Below are 16,925 nucleotides of genomic sequence, written 5' to 3'. Positions count from 1 at the left end.
CTGATAGGGTTTGGATTAAATAATTTCCCATGACGCTTTTAATAGTGGTTCAAGAGAATAGCTCTCATACGTAGCGTCAAACCTTCTCACAAAGTTAATAGTGCCTAATTAGGGCCGCTCACTTGTTTCCATATGAAATAAGAATTTAAAATAAAATCTGTATTGATAGTCATGCATGTTGTGGGTACTAATGTTATATACATTTAAATAGCACAAACTATACCACTAGCATAGCACTGTAGTACCAATAGTTTTGGTACCATCTTAATGTTGATGTGAATGATTTCAAAAGTACATTAATCAATGGATGCCACAAGGCTATGTGGTGAGAAAGTAGCGATTATCAGGCACATGCATCAATGTAAAAACCGGTCGCAAACAGGCAGATTCTCAGAATCTGCCTCTTTGCGACCGGTATTTTTGCATTTGGGATGCATCATCCCAAATGCAAAAATCGCAATCTAAGGAATCTCTAAATCGCGATTCCTTAAATTGCGATTGCATTTAAGGAATCTCAAATTGAGATTCCTTAAATGCAATGCATGAAAGTGAAAAAATTCGCGATTTCGCTAATAGGGGCAGCAAATTACCATGAAGTTGAACTTCATGGTAATTTGCAAAAACTTTGAAAAATGCACTTTTGTGCATTTTTCAAAGTTTCATGTTGCGCACACACATGCCCTTAGAGCATGTGTGTGTGCAACATCTGTGCACAGATCAATTTCAGGGGTGCAATAGGGTGGCATTTTGACACCCTTGCACCCTTGAAATTGCATGAGCAATTTGCGAGTACCTACTGGTACTCGCAAATTGCTCATGCAATCTCCAATTCATTCCTATGGACCTGGAGGCCCATAGGAATGAATGGGACGGCATTCCTTAGTTGCGACTCGCAATTTGCGAGTCGCAATTAAGGAATTTGTAGGAATCGCTATTTTTATAGCGATTCCTACATGCATAGGCTTTTGCAATTCCTTAATTGCGATTCCTTAAAAATCGCAATTAAGGAATCGCAAAAGTCTTCGTTGATGCATGTGTCAGATTGTTATTTGCCGACAGCGCAGTTCTTTAGACCCTGAATGAGCTTGCAATGCACCAAGCTATCAAGGAATTTTGCTCATATTGTGAGAAAAAGAAGTTGACTCGAGATATACAATTGTAAGGTCCAGGCTGCAGCACTGTATGGATCAGAGTTATGGGGCACAAGTGACATCAGCCAACTAACAACTGGGAAAAATAGGTTTGCGAGGAGAATATTAGGATTACCCCAATCAACACTACTTGTCTCAATGTTCCACAATCTAAATTTGAAGCGAATAGGACATCTCGCAACCCTACGCCCACTGCTCTATTGGATACGGCTATGGACTACGCCGGAATTACTCGCATATAGAGATGGTGCACGCGAATTATTGGATATTGATACATGTCTTACCTTCCCATGGTTAAGATTTGTCCGGAAATGGCTGATAGAGTTAGGCCTTGAATCGTACTGGACTAACCCGCACAGTTTAACGCCAAGCTGCAAAGGCAATCTGAAGGGTATTTATTGGCAACATATATTGAACGCACTCCACTGCGATCCAAGATTAGGAAGGTTAACAACTGAATTCCTTTCTATCAAGCCAAATCCGAATAGCGAGGATTTCCTTGACCAGGTACAACCGTTTCTAGCAAGAATTTTGTACCTAAAGGTAAGATATAACATATTACAGATCAAGAGCCATACTGTAAAATGGGGGAGGAAGGAAGATTTGCCTGTACTCTATGCACTAGACGCACTTTAGGGCCTACAAATAATATCGAAAACATTGCACATATTTATTTTTTTTTGCTCGGCGTATGATAGGACAAGGAGTAAATGGATTCGACCACTATGTAATTTGTTGGGATTTAGAAAACACCAAGAGGCGCTGAGGTTACTGACAACAAGTACCTTACCACACGTCATATTTGCGTTATCAAGATATTTGTTTATAGTGGGTCTAATAAGGAAGAGAATGGGGTTAAAGCTGTGATACACTAAAGATTATGATATCTGTAACCGTGGAACTTACCTTGGACTGTACGAATAATTAGACAACTACTCCATGTATATTTTAAAAAGTTTTTATTGAATGAAACAGTTTTATTGCAATTGCCGATTCTTTTATCGAAATCATGTAACATTTGGCTGGATACATTGTAGATTATCTTATGAATGATGTTTTATAATGAAATCTTTTATGGCCTTTGGCCGAAAAAAAGAATTTGTACAATTTAAGTTGTCAATAAATACAAGCAAAAGCAAATTCACAGATATAAATCAAAAATCTGTGTTGAAACAAATGCTTTTGTGCACAGAGTTCTAACAGAAGAAGCATCATACTTTGACTCCTTAGGGGTCAGATTTGATATCAGATTCTTCTGGGTCCATCAGAAGGAGAAGGTAGGATGTATGATGAAGCAAAATGTGGCAGAAGTTTTACGCTACAAGAGCAACATAGGAGGGGACTCAATAAAACCTATCCCAGATTTTTGTCAAATGAAAGTATATGCAGCATTCATATTCGGTTCAAAAATTGGGCCATAAGAGGATCTGAGTTGCAGAAAATTGAGAACCATTTCCTGAGGAGAATGTTGCTTCCAGGCTAGGCCATGCCGCTGCCGTCCTTAAGACTTGGAGTCGGGCTTAAACCTGGTGATGCAGTTGAGACCCGTCTTTCTGTTGGCTATCAGTCAACTAAATCCCCATACCAAAGTTCGTTCAGTAGCTCTACAGAAAGTTATCACCATGGACTGTTTAAGGAAAGCATGGCTCAGGCATGTAAACGATATTGTTATGTTGTGTTATTTTAATTTATTACTCGCTCGAATCACCCCCGTATCTCGGCGCAGTGCCAAGACATACGAACATGCTGAAAGCGGACATATAATAGGTGGGTCTTAAGCGCTTTCCTGAAAAGGGAATGATTTTCACAGAAGCGTAATTGCGTAGGCAAGTTGTTCCAGAGATGAGGGGCAAGGAAAAAGAAAGATCTGCAGCCTGCTCTGGCCTTCTTAAACCTAGGGACTTTGAGCAAGGCGTTATCATATTCTTCAAGCACTAGACTGCAATGAACTATGGGACAACCCTAATAAATTAAGTGCCACAAGTATTGTAGTGAGAAAAAGAAATGTACGAGACAAAGGCTATCTCTAGTGACGTTTCCTTAGGCCTTGAACCTTACCTTTATGTAATTGTACCAACAGGTAGATGGTCTCTGTATTTAAAATATATAGCAGGAACATTGCCTTTAATATATTTCACAGCAAAATGGTCTTCCACTAACATTGGTGGTGGTTTATGTAATTGTAAATGAAAGACCCAGAAATTATGATTAATTTTCTTCTTTTCTTGCTCAAAATCCGTTGTCCCATGGAAGCAAATATTGGTACCGTGGATTAAGAACTATGCACTAACAACAATTGTGCCATGTGCAATGGTGCTGTGTTATAGAAATGATACGACTCACATCTTTCTATCGATCACAGCCTATACCGATTTGCCAGGAAGATCACCAGGCCTATTTTTAAATGAACAAGTTGACATTTCCCTAATTATTAGGGAGGAAGGAGTCCATTTGGACAACAAAGAAGGGTGCAAAGTCTTTGAAAGGATGCAATTTCCACGTTTTTATCTAAGGTTCTCAAATTGGGGTTCAGTGCTTCTCTCACGTGTATCCAACACCTTCATGGTTTCATCTCTAGATTCTTCTGCTTGGATTTAGCATGGGGGTTGATTCTTGCTTCACTCAGCATAAAGTTCTGGACTAAGTTGTGGTTGTAGTGCAAACTTGTAAAGAAGGTCAAGCCTATGCACTTTTATGTCAAGTGGATGGTTCATTATTTGTGTGTTTCGCACGGAGTCAGAGGAGTAGCATGAGAGATGGAGATGTTTGATCAGTTCTTATGCAGTTCTGGCAGATTCTAACTGCGCAGAACTTCAGAGGTCTCTGCAGATGCACTTTGGAAAGGCTCATAACCTCAGATGTATCAGCAGTGCAACCTGGACTGCACAAGTACTGTTTAGAGATCCACCCGCCTTTATGATCAGATCCGCTGTACTTTTCTAAGCATATCGGTTTGATATTTTGTACCTTTGAGACAACGGCATTAGCCTGTTGGATGCATGTGGAGTTGCAGCTGTATAGGAGTCCCAGGGGTATATTTACAAAAGAAATGGCGCAGCTTGGCACTGCAAGCAATTTCGCTGCAACGCGGTGTCAATTCAAAACGCAGCGATGCGCCGTATTTACAAGAATACGGCGCACACCTGTGTGGACAAAGGAACTGGTTGCAAGGCCTGACAGACAAATTTGAAAAGAGGCGTAAGAAGCCAGTAGTCAACCCTGCCTGGCATGGACAGGTAAAAAGACCAGCTTTGCTACTATGATATGTATCACTGCCCCTACTGTCAGCCCTCTACCCTACGTTGAACTGACAGTAGTCATGCTCCTTATGGAGGCTGCACATAGTAAGACCCCCAGACCGCAGGGCACCGCATGATCTCCTTGTATTTTGAGTTGAGTTTTAAAATTCTACAGCTTGTTATGTTGAACTTGAGGTAGGAACTCTGAAAGCAAACAATGATGCAGAGGAACAAATACACATATATTTAAAAAACAAATTGATTCCTATCACTGAGTCCTTGATCTCTACACTCTGCAGTGGTCTGTATTGATAGTAGCACAGAATACCAACAAAAACAGCGTGCAGACTGTTCTGAACAGGTTAGAAGTCAGAATGATCAAAAAATATCATACAGCTGCCCGAGGCTTGAATGATCATGACAAAATGTGGGTTTTGATCTAATGGTTGTTGAAATGTGATCACCAGTGTTTCTGGATGATCTTTTTGGACATATCTATAATATAGGATCTTTTCCTGATGCCTACTCTAACAAATGGTAGATTGCTGTGTATGTATTTTGCTTCTATCAATGAATTTAATATGTATTTGCTGTAACTAAGCTGACTGTCAGTGATTCAACTGTTATATATTCTTGCATTTTTTATACCATTGTAAAAAAAATTCTCTTTGTCTATAACTACTGTAAAACATCTTTTTTGTCTGCTACTACTTTTTTAAATTGTGTATATACTCTGTTGCGTGGATTGTGCTCTTTTGTGTACTTGATGTTCTTATGTTTGCATACTGGTTGTGGTCTTCGTTTTTCTCCTTAGTCACTCACTGGGGTGAGAGGCTTGATCTTATTGGAGTCCACTCTGTGTGTTCTGGCTCTAGACAAGACATTATGGAGCAGCCTACATAGAAGTTAGGCGCTCCTTAAGTTCCTCTTCAATGTCTATGACTGAAGTAAGAGGCCCGATTAATTCCAGAGTCCTCTTTTTAGGTCTCTCCTGACCCAGCGCATGCGCTAGTCTGGCGAGACTTTTTGTGAGGGCTCAAAAAAGTGCTACCATGGCCAGCCTAGAGCTACAGTGCATGTGCGCGGGCGCGCGCACCGCGCTTGATCACGATCACTTTCACTGTCGCGGCCCCACAGCCGCTTTGATGTTCTCCGTGAGCCAGTTCTTTTTTTTTTCTGTTTATTACTTCTATGTGGTAATGGTGGAACCCGTGCTTTAGCTTAAACATCTTAGGCTAAAGTCGGGTGCTGAGATTGCTTCAAAAGTAAAGAAATAGACAATTCTTTACTTTTGAAGCAATCTCGGCACCCGACTTTAGCTTAAGATGTTTAAGCTAAAGCACGGGTGCCGCCATTACTACAGAGCAGTAATAAGCAGAAACAAGCATTGGCATAGCCAATAAGTCTCGCTTTTGGGACCTTATAAGTATTTAGTTATGCAACTGTTGCATGGCTAAACACTTATAAGGTCCCAAAAGCGAGACATATTGGCTATGCCAATGCTTGTTATGTTTAGGCCTGATACAACACTAAGAGGACATAGGCGAGCGTCCTGCCGCATCACATGATCGGAATCCCGACATGGAGGACGCTGCCGATAGTATCCGCGAGTCCGCGCTGCCACCTGTCGCGAGTTAGGAATAGTAGTACCGCGGTGGAGGATGAGCAGCTTTGAGGATATTCCCTCAGTGCCTGATTAAGTGTGTCGCTCTAGTATGCTGTGTTTCACCTTATTTGAACAATGCAGGACGTTGGTTTTATTTGTATCACTGCTTGCTCTTGTGCATCTTTTGTACACAGGACCTTTGCGCTATAGAAGTGAACCTTCTTCATTCATTGAGCAGGGACCACTATGCATGTACTTACAGGTTAGTCGTTTTTTTCAGCCAGTAATTAAAATTTCATTTTTTTCATTTTTTTGTATTACTTTAGAGTTTAATGTATTTCTATTTCATTGTTTAGCATTTGTGCTAATATGGAGGTTATTAAGAGGATCCCCTTGTGTTATATCTACATGAAGCATTGAATACCCTCTGGATTTGCGGTAGATCTTGTATATCCTTTTGGCTAGTACTTGGGTCTGTGTATTTCAGTCTCTCTACTATACACTGGCGGTTGGAGCGTTGTGATTACACACCGATATATGTTTTGTGGCTTTATTAAATGTATTGATTATGTGTGACATTTGCAGAGCATTTTGGACTTTCACTTAGTTATCCTTTCAAGCACATCACTTTGGTTTGTGTTCTTCTATCCTGTACGCGAAGCGGATTGCTCAAGAGAGGTGTTGAACTGTCATGCACACTTAAGTCTTGTGTTCTTTAATCTTATACAATAGAGATGGTATTGATTTGTATAAATTACTTTGTAGGCGTTGCCATTTCTTTTCTCCCCTGTCCTGATGAGGCCTGAATGTATGGGCCGAAACACGTCGACCCCACACCATGAAGGAGTCTGACAGATTATGATTGACATTCAAAAGATTTTGACTACACACTCCTTGTACTAAGTGAAGGGTTGATGTATCCCCTCAAGTGTGTATTGGACTATCTCTTTCTTTTCCGTATTGCCTTTTGAATTATGCCTCTTGTTTATTATTAACATCCGCATAAAGTAAGAACGGGTAAGAAGGATTTGTTATATGTATATGTATGTATTTATTTATGTATATATCTTGTGTGATTTTTTGCTACATAAAATATATTTTTGACTTCTACTCTTGGAGTTGGTATTGAAGTTGTATGAAAAAGAAAAAAGTGTAGAGATCAAGGACTCAGTGATAGGGATCAATTTGTTTTTTCCCTTTAGAAATATATGTGTATTTCTTCCTCTGCATCATTGTTTGCTTTCAGAGTTTAATCCTTGCCCGGATGCAGTAGGAGTTTCAGGGCAAACCCCCATTTTTTCCGGAATCTTGAGGTAGGAGCACGCACTGTCCAGAGCCAGGCACATGACCTTTCTCCATCCAAACACACCTATTACGAATTTGTTTATCTCTTTGTTTTATATAATTCCCAGTCTGCTGTTGTGTTTCAATGTTTGCAAATGTAGCAGTCTGTAGTGAAAGTAAAAGCACATCTTTGTGGGTGTTTATCTCTCTGCGTGTATCTTAAGCGTCCTCTCAATTTGACTTTGTTCCAACCAGAGATATGATACGGTGAAGAAGCCATCTTTGAGGGGGAACGTTATGGTTCCTCATTCCCTATTATCCATTGTCTCTCTGGTTGTGAATGATTAGCAGCTTGCGAAAAGATAAACTCAGTGATAAAATGACCAAGAATCTAGATGAACTTGGCATTAGATGATTAATCCACAGTGATTTGTGAAGGTTCTGCACTGTTACATAGGGAGAGGATGTGGCACAGCGGCCGGAGCTGCCAACTCGGAAGCTGGGGATCCAGGTTCGAGTCTTGGCATTGCCTCAACTTCCTGTGATTCTGTGCAAATCACTTAATATGCCCATGGACAGCACCTGGATACCCTCACGGGTGATAAGCCGGCCTATATAAATTAACGCATTTATTATAATTAACATCAATCTATCCATTGATCCAACACTCACTCTCAATAATAAATCTGCATAAGCATAACGTTTCTGGATATACACGAAAAATGGCAAAAATATGAATCAGCGACAGCGTTCAGGCATTAGAATGTGGTGGCAAAAGGAGGTGGCGAGAGTAGTAGGTAAGAAGAAACATTAGAGTAAATTTCCAAACAAATCACGACTCTCACAGGGAGCCCACGCACAGCCTATTTAGTGTTTCAAAAGAGTTAAGTGATTTCAGGTACACACTAAGGGGTGTGAGCTTCTAGACAGTACAAACAGCAGAGGAATGTGGAGAGGATTTAGAAAGCATACAAAGTTGTTTTCACTCTCAACTCATTCAAAAGGTCTCTAAACAAATTCTAAAGAGTCACTTTAACGTACCTAGGGCTGCGTGAAAGGGTGGAGGAATGTGACAACACTGAAAACACATAACCATTACACAGCATCATTGCTCTAACCCCCTGCCTAGTGTAACTGTTGTCACTTCAGACATGCACTGCACTGGTAATCCGTCACTGTCTACAAACCAGACTTGCTACAGTAGTGCTGCTCTAAGCCGGGATCCGCACAACTGCTGCACAAAATTATTACAGGGATATTATGGTAGATTAGAAGTAAATCCTGATTTGCGATAAACGTTGAACCCACAGAATTGAATAAATCCACTGACCCTCACAGTTGTCCATTGTTTCATTAACAGTTTATTTACAAAGGGTAAACAAATCGTAAAAATCAGCCGCGGTCCGTACAGGTAACAGCGGTGGTGTGGTGGTGCGGTGGGTCCATGTAAGGGGGGATTCCGAGGGACGATGCAGGGGGAAAGTTAATTATTTATTTTATTTTCCCTCTGCATTGTCCCTCTTAATCCCCCCTTACACGGCCCCACCTCCCCACCGCTGTTACCTGAACAGACCGCGGCTGCTAAAATTCTAATTCCATTCAGTTACTATTGTTGTCTGCATTTTGAACAAACCTAAACAGATTTTTCAAGCTAACTACCCTAAAATAAAAAAATACATAACAGTTAACATATGTAGTATAATGGAATACTTCCATCTCGGGGTTTGGGTAACATTTACAGACCATTCTGCGTTTGGCCTTGTGGTGTGTGATCAGCGCTTAATTTGAGCTGGTATTTTCCGGTGCTCGGCACCTGCACTTGATTGTCAGCACCGGTGCTTAGGACATCGTGCCACAAGGTGGTGCTGTCTAGGTAATTTAGAGATGACCACAACAACAGTTAATTATTAATGCTATATTAATTGAAAATGACTAATTCTTGCTGCCCAAGTCCTTCTTATAGATGTGGGGGCCTTAAATAGTTTGTATTCTCACACTTATAGGAGGGTGACGGTTAGTAGTTGTGTTGTCACTATCATTAGCAGCATAGCAGGTGGTGGAAGCTGCAGTGGCCCCTTGACGAGAGCCCTGGCATTTTTACATATTAAGCACTGTGTGTGATGTCACCGGAATCTCTTGATGACAATCTATCTATCTATCTATCTATCTATCTATCTATCTATCTATCTATCTATCTATCTATCTATCTATCTATCTATCTATCTATCTATCTATCTATCTATCTATCTATCTATCTATCTATCTATCTATCTATCCATCCAGCTATCCATCTGTCCATCTGTCTGTCTCTATTTTAGTTAATATATGTATATGCTTATGTACAAAAAAAAAACGGAATGGGCGCTCACTCTATCTGGCTGGATGTCACTGATGGGTGCCGGTCATGGCTTAAATAGCCTTTTCTTTGTTTCAAGACTTGCATTGGATTGTGGTCCATGTACTTGTATATCATACAATTCATCTTTCCCAACTTCATTAGATTCAGTGTTTTAGCTCATTATCTCATGCCAATGTATTATGGTCACTCTACTAAAATAATTATATATATTGTGTAATTGCAGGTAGGTACTTCTCTCTTTGTAGACCTCCTCAAAGGAATGTAACACAGCTTGTCTGAAAGCTGTACAAATTGTAACTTTTCACAAAATATTTTAACTACGTGTTCAATAGTAGCATCTCTGCAAGGGATCTTCTTCCCCCGGTGGAGGCGCCTTTTGCTTTAGCAAGCCACAATTCTATGTTATGTGTATGTATAAGTTTATGTTTAACTAGCATGCCTTCATGGGGGTAACCTCCTGAATCCCCTTTATTAAAATATTAGATCTTGTCTACCAGACATTGCAAGTTTTCTGGTTGCGAAAGACCTATTGTAAGTTTACGGTGGGCTTCCCCATGCTTGCCGTTGCCCTGAGCTTGTGGTGAGAGTAAGGAAGAGATACAGGGGAGAGAAGGAGAGAGAAAGAGAGAGAGCAGGTAAAGGGAAAAGGCTTTGAGGCGAAATAAGGTTAAAGAATGGAAGAAGACACTACAGAGAGAAGGGGGAGAGATCAAGAAACAAAAACAGGAGGATTTATGTTTGAGGGAGACAAAGAGGGATGAAAGAGACATTAATAATATTACGACATAGAGCAGTGAAAAAGGACAGAAAAGGGAGTAGGAGAGGAGGGAGAAAGGTGAAATAGAGTGGAAAAAGAGACAGAACAAGTAAAAAGGAGATCAGTGAGAGAGGGTAAAATATGTATTATAGGGAGATCAGTGAGAAAGACAGTTAAGATAGACAGGAGGGGTGTACAACAGGTGAGAAAGACGTAACAGATAACAGAAACGTTAGACAGATCACAAACAGCTGAGGGGAGGGTGACAGAGTGTCTAAAGTCATATGGCATCACTTCCTGTGATATAATTGGGGTCAAAATGTATGATGTCACTTCCGTTAACCCTGGCATGTTGGTGAATCTACGCCCATGAGCAGCATGATTAACAAGCATTGGTAATGTATCGGTTTCACCTCTGTAATGAAAAAAGAGCTGATTTCATCAATCATCGTCCGGTAGAAGGAAAGAGCTCCCTCACAGATAACACTGGAGTGGAGAGGATGTGGCGCAGTGGCCAGAGCTGCTAACTAGCGCACTGGGGATCCCGGTTCAAGTATCCGCATCGCCATGCAACATCCTGTGATTCTATGAAAATCACTTAATCTCTCTGGGTGATAAATTATTATGTAAATATGCTGCAAGACTAAAAGGAAAAAAACTTTATGAAAATATAGTTCCCCCAAAGTGGACGTTAAGAGTATTCTGGCGGCGGAAAACTGATAAGAGAGGCAGACAAGAAACAAACATTGGTAAATGCAGGAAAATATGCTTCAGCCAATAGAAATTGAGGAAAGGTAGATGGCACCCACAGGAACCAATGAGAAGCCAGGAAAGAGAGGATGCAGGATGTAAGTCCCTTTTAAGTTTATATTAAAAACAATAGAGTTCTCAAACACCGCGCAAGCGCTGTGCAGGCGAAACCTACAAATGAATATCCTTTGGGCACTAAGTAGACACAAGGATTCTTGCAAATGAGTAAGAAACAATTAAGGGGTGGGCTGTACCACCAGCCCCTCATTCTGTGGTTGTGAAGTGAATGGTATCTGCCACCACAATCACTCCCACTCACAAACTCACCATGACACAAACAAGCAGTGAACAATGCATGCGGAAATCTGTGTTTGACTTGGCAGTTCACAAATTCAGAACCCAAGAGGCTTACTCAGGCGTTCATGTTTCTCAAACAGACAAACTGAGTAAAAAAACAAAAGTGTGCACTCTAGGGACATATAAAATGTCTTCTGACCTTCGCGTACTTGCAACAATAACTATAAAAATAAAAACATATTGGTCATAAAGTTATGAGCAGGTGGATTTTTTGAGTGAAACCTCCTTTTGTGGTGCTTGCGATATCGCTCACCCCCCCCCCCCCCCTGTTCTCGTTTTGTACACAAACGTAATTTAATATACCTTTACCTCGGGAGAGTGGAGTCACCCGCAAGGAAATGCTACACCAGGCATGCACATTCATTAAATGTTATTGCATGTGGGATAGCGCTGCAGACCACTTGTGTGGCGTCACTTCTCTTCATAAAGGATCTGTTCTGCAATGGGAAGTGACGGAGTTTGAGGGGGGCTGTTGGAGGGATGCTCTTGCGACCACGCGCCTCGGGTGAGTGAGAAGTGTAGGATGGGAAGGGTCTTACACTCGGCCGTAACATATTCTTTTGAGCATCCAGACTGGAGACATTTTGGTCTATTGTGGGCACTTCATAAACGGATAAAATGTTACAGCAACGAAAATAAGGAGAACAGTAACAACATGCTTAACGAAACTTGTGAGGGGCCCCTTGCAAAGTACACAAGGAGGGGGCCCTCCCTCCCTGGCCCTCCACCTGCCACTTTAGGAGACCCCCTGGAACTTGGAGCCCCCGCCCCCGGCACCGCAGAGGCTGCGCGTGAGTGAACAATACTTCTCATTGGTGTTAATATTATGATTATCCATCCTACGCGCAAAAAGGAAGGTCAAAGCCAAGCTGGGTGAGTAGGTTTGAAATGGATACACCATCTCCTGCCCTCATCCGCCCCGAGGGCAGGAACTACTCTCAGACGCGGTAGAGCTGCCAACGACCCGCAGACATATGAAGTCCACCCATCGAAGCTGTACACACCGGCGGAAGCAGCCTCTTCCATCGTGGGGGCCCGCGGCACAGTGCAAGTCAGCGGTAACCCAGAGCGGCTCCTGTTCTTCGCCCCCACCCCTCACCCTATTGTGGGCAGCTGTAACCTAAGCTGACGCAGTGATGCTGGTCGCTGGAATTCATTTTTCGTCGCTCGCAGCCATGCAAGACAAAACATTCGTAAACCAAGCTGTGAGTGAGTGAAAGCGCCGCCCGAGGTCTTCGCTGTGACGTCTTAACTCCAGAGTAGACCGCCCCAGTCCCCTGCACACTCCAAGGCCTGACCTGTGGCAGCGCTGGCCTCCTCTGGTACTCCTGGTCTGGTATAAATAGAGCGTTTTCGTGATATGTATGTTTATTTAAACATTTCAGTCTACAATGTATCCGTATTTATTTGTGCACATCTTATAGGCGTTTATCCATATTTATTTTGTGTTATGCAAAAAACTGAAGTTGGAGCTAATGTAGTTGTGCATTTATTTATCTGATCAATACGCCCTCATTCTGAGATGTGTGTCCTGCATGTGCAATAACATTATATCACAAGCCCATACACACATCTCATCCTATGTAAGGAAACCGCCTTACTTTTAAAGTTCTAATGCTGCCGATGTCCAGGGACAGCTGCAAAGGTTAGTCACTCCAAAGAACTCTCTTTTCGTTTTTTCCAGTTTTCAAAAATATGCACAAACAGGGAAGCACTTTATAGGCTCTCTGCATTCATATGGAAGAGTAAGTCAAATGGAAAGCTGAGGGGCCTCCTTCTAAGCTCTCATGATACACTCTCCAAAGATGAAGCTTGTGGCCAAAACCCAGTTACTCTGCTCTCAAAGGCAGAGAGAGGCTCATACAATAGGTCTGTTTGTGTACTCCGTCACCAGACATTTGTTATTTGATTTTCTGTTGTCCCAAGGCAGTGGACAGCACCTCACAATCATGCAACGACATCAGAAATTATATGATGTGCCTTTTGACACCACCGCTAGTCCCATGGCAGTACAGGAAGTGGCGTCGCATGACTTTTGACCCAGGTTATATCATAGTAAGTGATGTTGCATAATCTTTTTGAGCCTGATAACATGTAAGTTAACAAAAGGAAAAGTAGATAAAGCAGATAATCTGGTTTTGATAATACCTTCATACAGAAGAAGTGCTGGTGTTATATAACAGGGATGTATGTGGTCATGATATGAAAGGGGTGCATCTATCGATATAGGCTAGGCATAGCCATTTTACACCCAATCTCAGCCTTATACGTATATTTATTGCGTGAAGCGACCATGGATATTATCACCTGCCTCGCTCAACCTCAAAATGCCATTACAGTCCAGGCACAGATAATGTTATTTTATGATAAAAAGATTTATAGAGTGCTCGTATACTCCGAGGTGTCTTGGTGCTAACTGCACTTGAATAAACAAATTGGACAAGTCATTGGTAGGTGTAAAGGTCGTGGTTCGTGACCTGTACCTACACAAATGGAGCGCAAACAACTGTTTGTTGTTTAAGGAAACCCCTCACCTACCTACCTAGTAGGTGGCATGCTTCATCATTGGGGCCCAGCTGGATTACCGAGTGCAATCCAGCTGTGCTTCAACGCCTGAACTACAGCGGAGCGGGTTCTTGTGTGGAAAGTGTACAGTGCTATGTGAGGTGAAATTATGTGCTAAAAATGTCTCTAGGAAATGCCCTTATGAAAGGTTTAATAAAAGGGTCCTAGGACATGGATAAAACCATCGTCAGGATACACTCTCATATGGTCCTGACGAAAGCCTCTTGAACATTTCTAAAGGCTGAAACTAGTAGACCTAAACCTTTTTAAAGAGATACAGAGGTTCATTTTAAAACCTCTAGTGTATCCTGAATATGGTTTTATCCATGTCCTAGGACCCTTTTATTAAAACTTTCATAAGGGCATTTCCTAGAGACATTTTTGACACATAATTTCATCTCACATAGCACTGTACACTTTCCACACAAGAACCCGCTCCGCTGTAGTTCAGGCGTTGAAGAACAGCTGGATTGCACTCGGTAATCCAGCTGGGCCCCGATGATGAAGCATGCCACCTACTAGGTAGGTGGGTGAGGGGTTTCCTTAAACAACAAACAGTTGTTTGCGTTCCTTTTGCTTAGGTACAGGTCACGAACCACGACCTTTACACCTACCAAGGACTTGTCCAATTTGTTTATTCAATAATTACCCAGGGAACAGGACAAGTAGCCTTTCTATTTTTCCTTACTCTTATTGTTCTGAAGTATTATGACAGCGCGCAGCTGTTTGAGTTGATCCTCTCATTCACAAATATTGTTTGGTATCTAACTCAAGCGTTATTCAAAAGAACCATCTAGCAGCATGGCTGAAAACCCAGGACTTACTTTTACTGACGAAGATGTCAACAACATCCTATCAGCTTCACCACTGATGGCAGACTTCAATGTGGCACAAACCATCTCACAGAGTGCAGATTGGGAAAATTTGACTGAAAAAAAGAAGAACCGCATCAGAACAATCTTACATGGCGTAATATTGACAGAATATTTACGCTCTAATACAGCCCCAAAAGGATTGATTGTGACAAATGCTCCCCGCATATTCCTAGATGATGCAGCCTTCCGAAGAGACTGGGCCCAGATTGCCTGGCACTGCACCAGAGACTGGATTATTCTAATAATTCAGACGGCAAAGAGACTATCTGACGCAATATTGATCGATATCCAGGCAACTGAGACCCATTTTAAAACCACCTTAACTTCATTCAAGAAAAGACTGGATGAAGTAAATAAAGAAATGGCGGAATATAAAGATGAATTGACTCAGTCAAAGATCCATCAGTTCCAAAAGGATTTAAAAAAATGATTTTTTGTCAAAACATACCCATATTCAGACGCTGAATACAAAGCACCAACCAGATCAGCTCACTCAGTCTCCACAGATGATGCATCTTCCATCAGTAGCGGATCCAGCAGTGAGAGCCATGGATCAAGTAATGGGAACTACAGGAATAGACAAAGAGGTAGAGGGCACAACACCTACTGGCAACAACCCTGGCCAAATACATACCAAGGTGGACATATGAATTACCAGGGCCATTTCCCTCCGATACCACCACAGATGGCTCCCCCTATGCTATTTGGCTGGAACCCCCAATTTACTCAACCACCACCACAATACGGGAACCCCAACCAACGGTTTCCTTTTTTAGGATCAGGCCAGAGAGGACGCGGGAGACGACCCCGAAAAGGACAAGTACATTGGGATGAAGACTTGAACCCGAGCGCCAACACACGCAGCAAGACAAAGGAACCACAGGCGGGACCGAGTGGAAACAAACACTAGTCACGAACCTGTCGGATCACATCCTTACAGAAACAGAAGAAAAAGTACTTAACAAAGGCCTAGGATTCTCACCAACTGCTAAACTCGACAAATTCAAACTTCACTGTGAGCTGTCAGAATTCTTTCGGAAGCTAAGACTAAAAGCATTTTTTGATAACCAATCTCCTACACAATCACAGAACGAGGATAAAGGCGATACCACCCTGAAACTCAAATCTACCTTTAACCCGCCACCACATACAACTCCTGTGGAAATATTAACCTTTGAACAGGCTATCTACAATGGGATAGAAAACACCACAGAAAACCACAATTTCAAAAATACAAGTGCCAAGCAGTTTTCCGCCATAAAATAACTGAAAAACAATGATGCCATAATCATAAAACCGGCAGATAAGGGAGGGGGCATAGTTTTACAAAACAAAAGTGCCTTCCACACTGAATGCTTACACCTCCCAGATGACACAAGAAACTACCGCAAATTGGAACAAGATCCAAGCTTCACCCTCAAGACCAAAATACACATACTGGTAAATAAGGCAGAATCTAATGGAGACATCAGCAAACAAGAAACATCGTTCTTGACATCAAGGGGCACCAAGATACCATACTTTTATACAATACCAAAGATTCATAAGAACAAAATTCCTCCATCTGGCAGACCCATCGTGTCTGGAATAGGCTCACTTCTTGAACCACTGTCTCGCTTTTGCGATTTCTTTCTGCAACATGTGGTCCAGGCAACCCCTGCTTACCTGAAAGATACAAAAGACTTGCTAAACCACATAAACAACCTCCAATTCAACCCCATAACATCTATCCTGGTGAGCATGGATAGCGAAAGCTTATACACCAGCCTACCTCAAGACGACACACTTGAGGTACTTCGCACCTCACTTGACAATACAGAATGGAACTCCAGGACCCCAAAGTCATTTGTCCTAGAATGTGCTGAACTAGCACTAAAAGACAATTTTTTTTAGTATGAAGGCACTCTATTTTTACAACAATATGGAACTTCGATGGGCAGCACTTTCGCGCCGAGTGTGGCCGGGCTCTACGTGTCAAATTT

The 16,925-nt window shown here is 41.8% G+C and overlaps 1 protein-coding gene across 2 annotated transcripts in view; it reads right to left on the bottom strand.

Annotated features, from left to right (window-relative positions):
• The window catches only part of CRACR2B (calcium release activated channel regulator 2B), a 351,421-nt gene that overhangs the window by 160,531 nt on the left and 173,965 nt on the right, over nt 1-16,925 (bottom strand). The window contains exon 2 of one of the 2 annotated variants that reach the window (XM_085644882.1): nt 14,893-14,996. The exons of the other annotated variant lie outside the window; for it this stretch is intronic. The gene's annotated coding sequence lies outside the window, so the exon portion shown is untranslated. The remainder of the gene's footprint in view (nt 1-14,892; nt 14,997-16,925) is intronic. 2 annotated transcript variants of the gene reach the window in all.

The sequence above is a fragment of the Triturus cristatus genome, chromosome 3_1, assembly GCF_964204655.1.
Source record: "Triturus cristatus chromosome 3_1, aTriCri1.1, whole genome shotgun sequence".
Lineage (NCBI taxonomy): Eukaryota > Metazoa > Chordata > Amphibia > Caudata > Salamandridae > Triturus > Triturus cristatus.
Note: the sequence above shows the minus strand (reverse complement) of the source record. Positions and strands in the feature narration are given on the sequence as shown.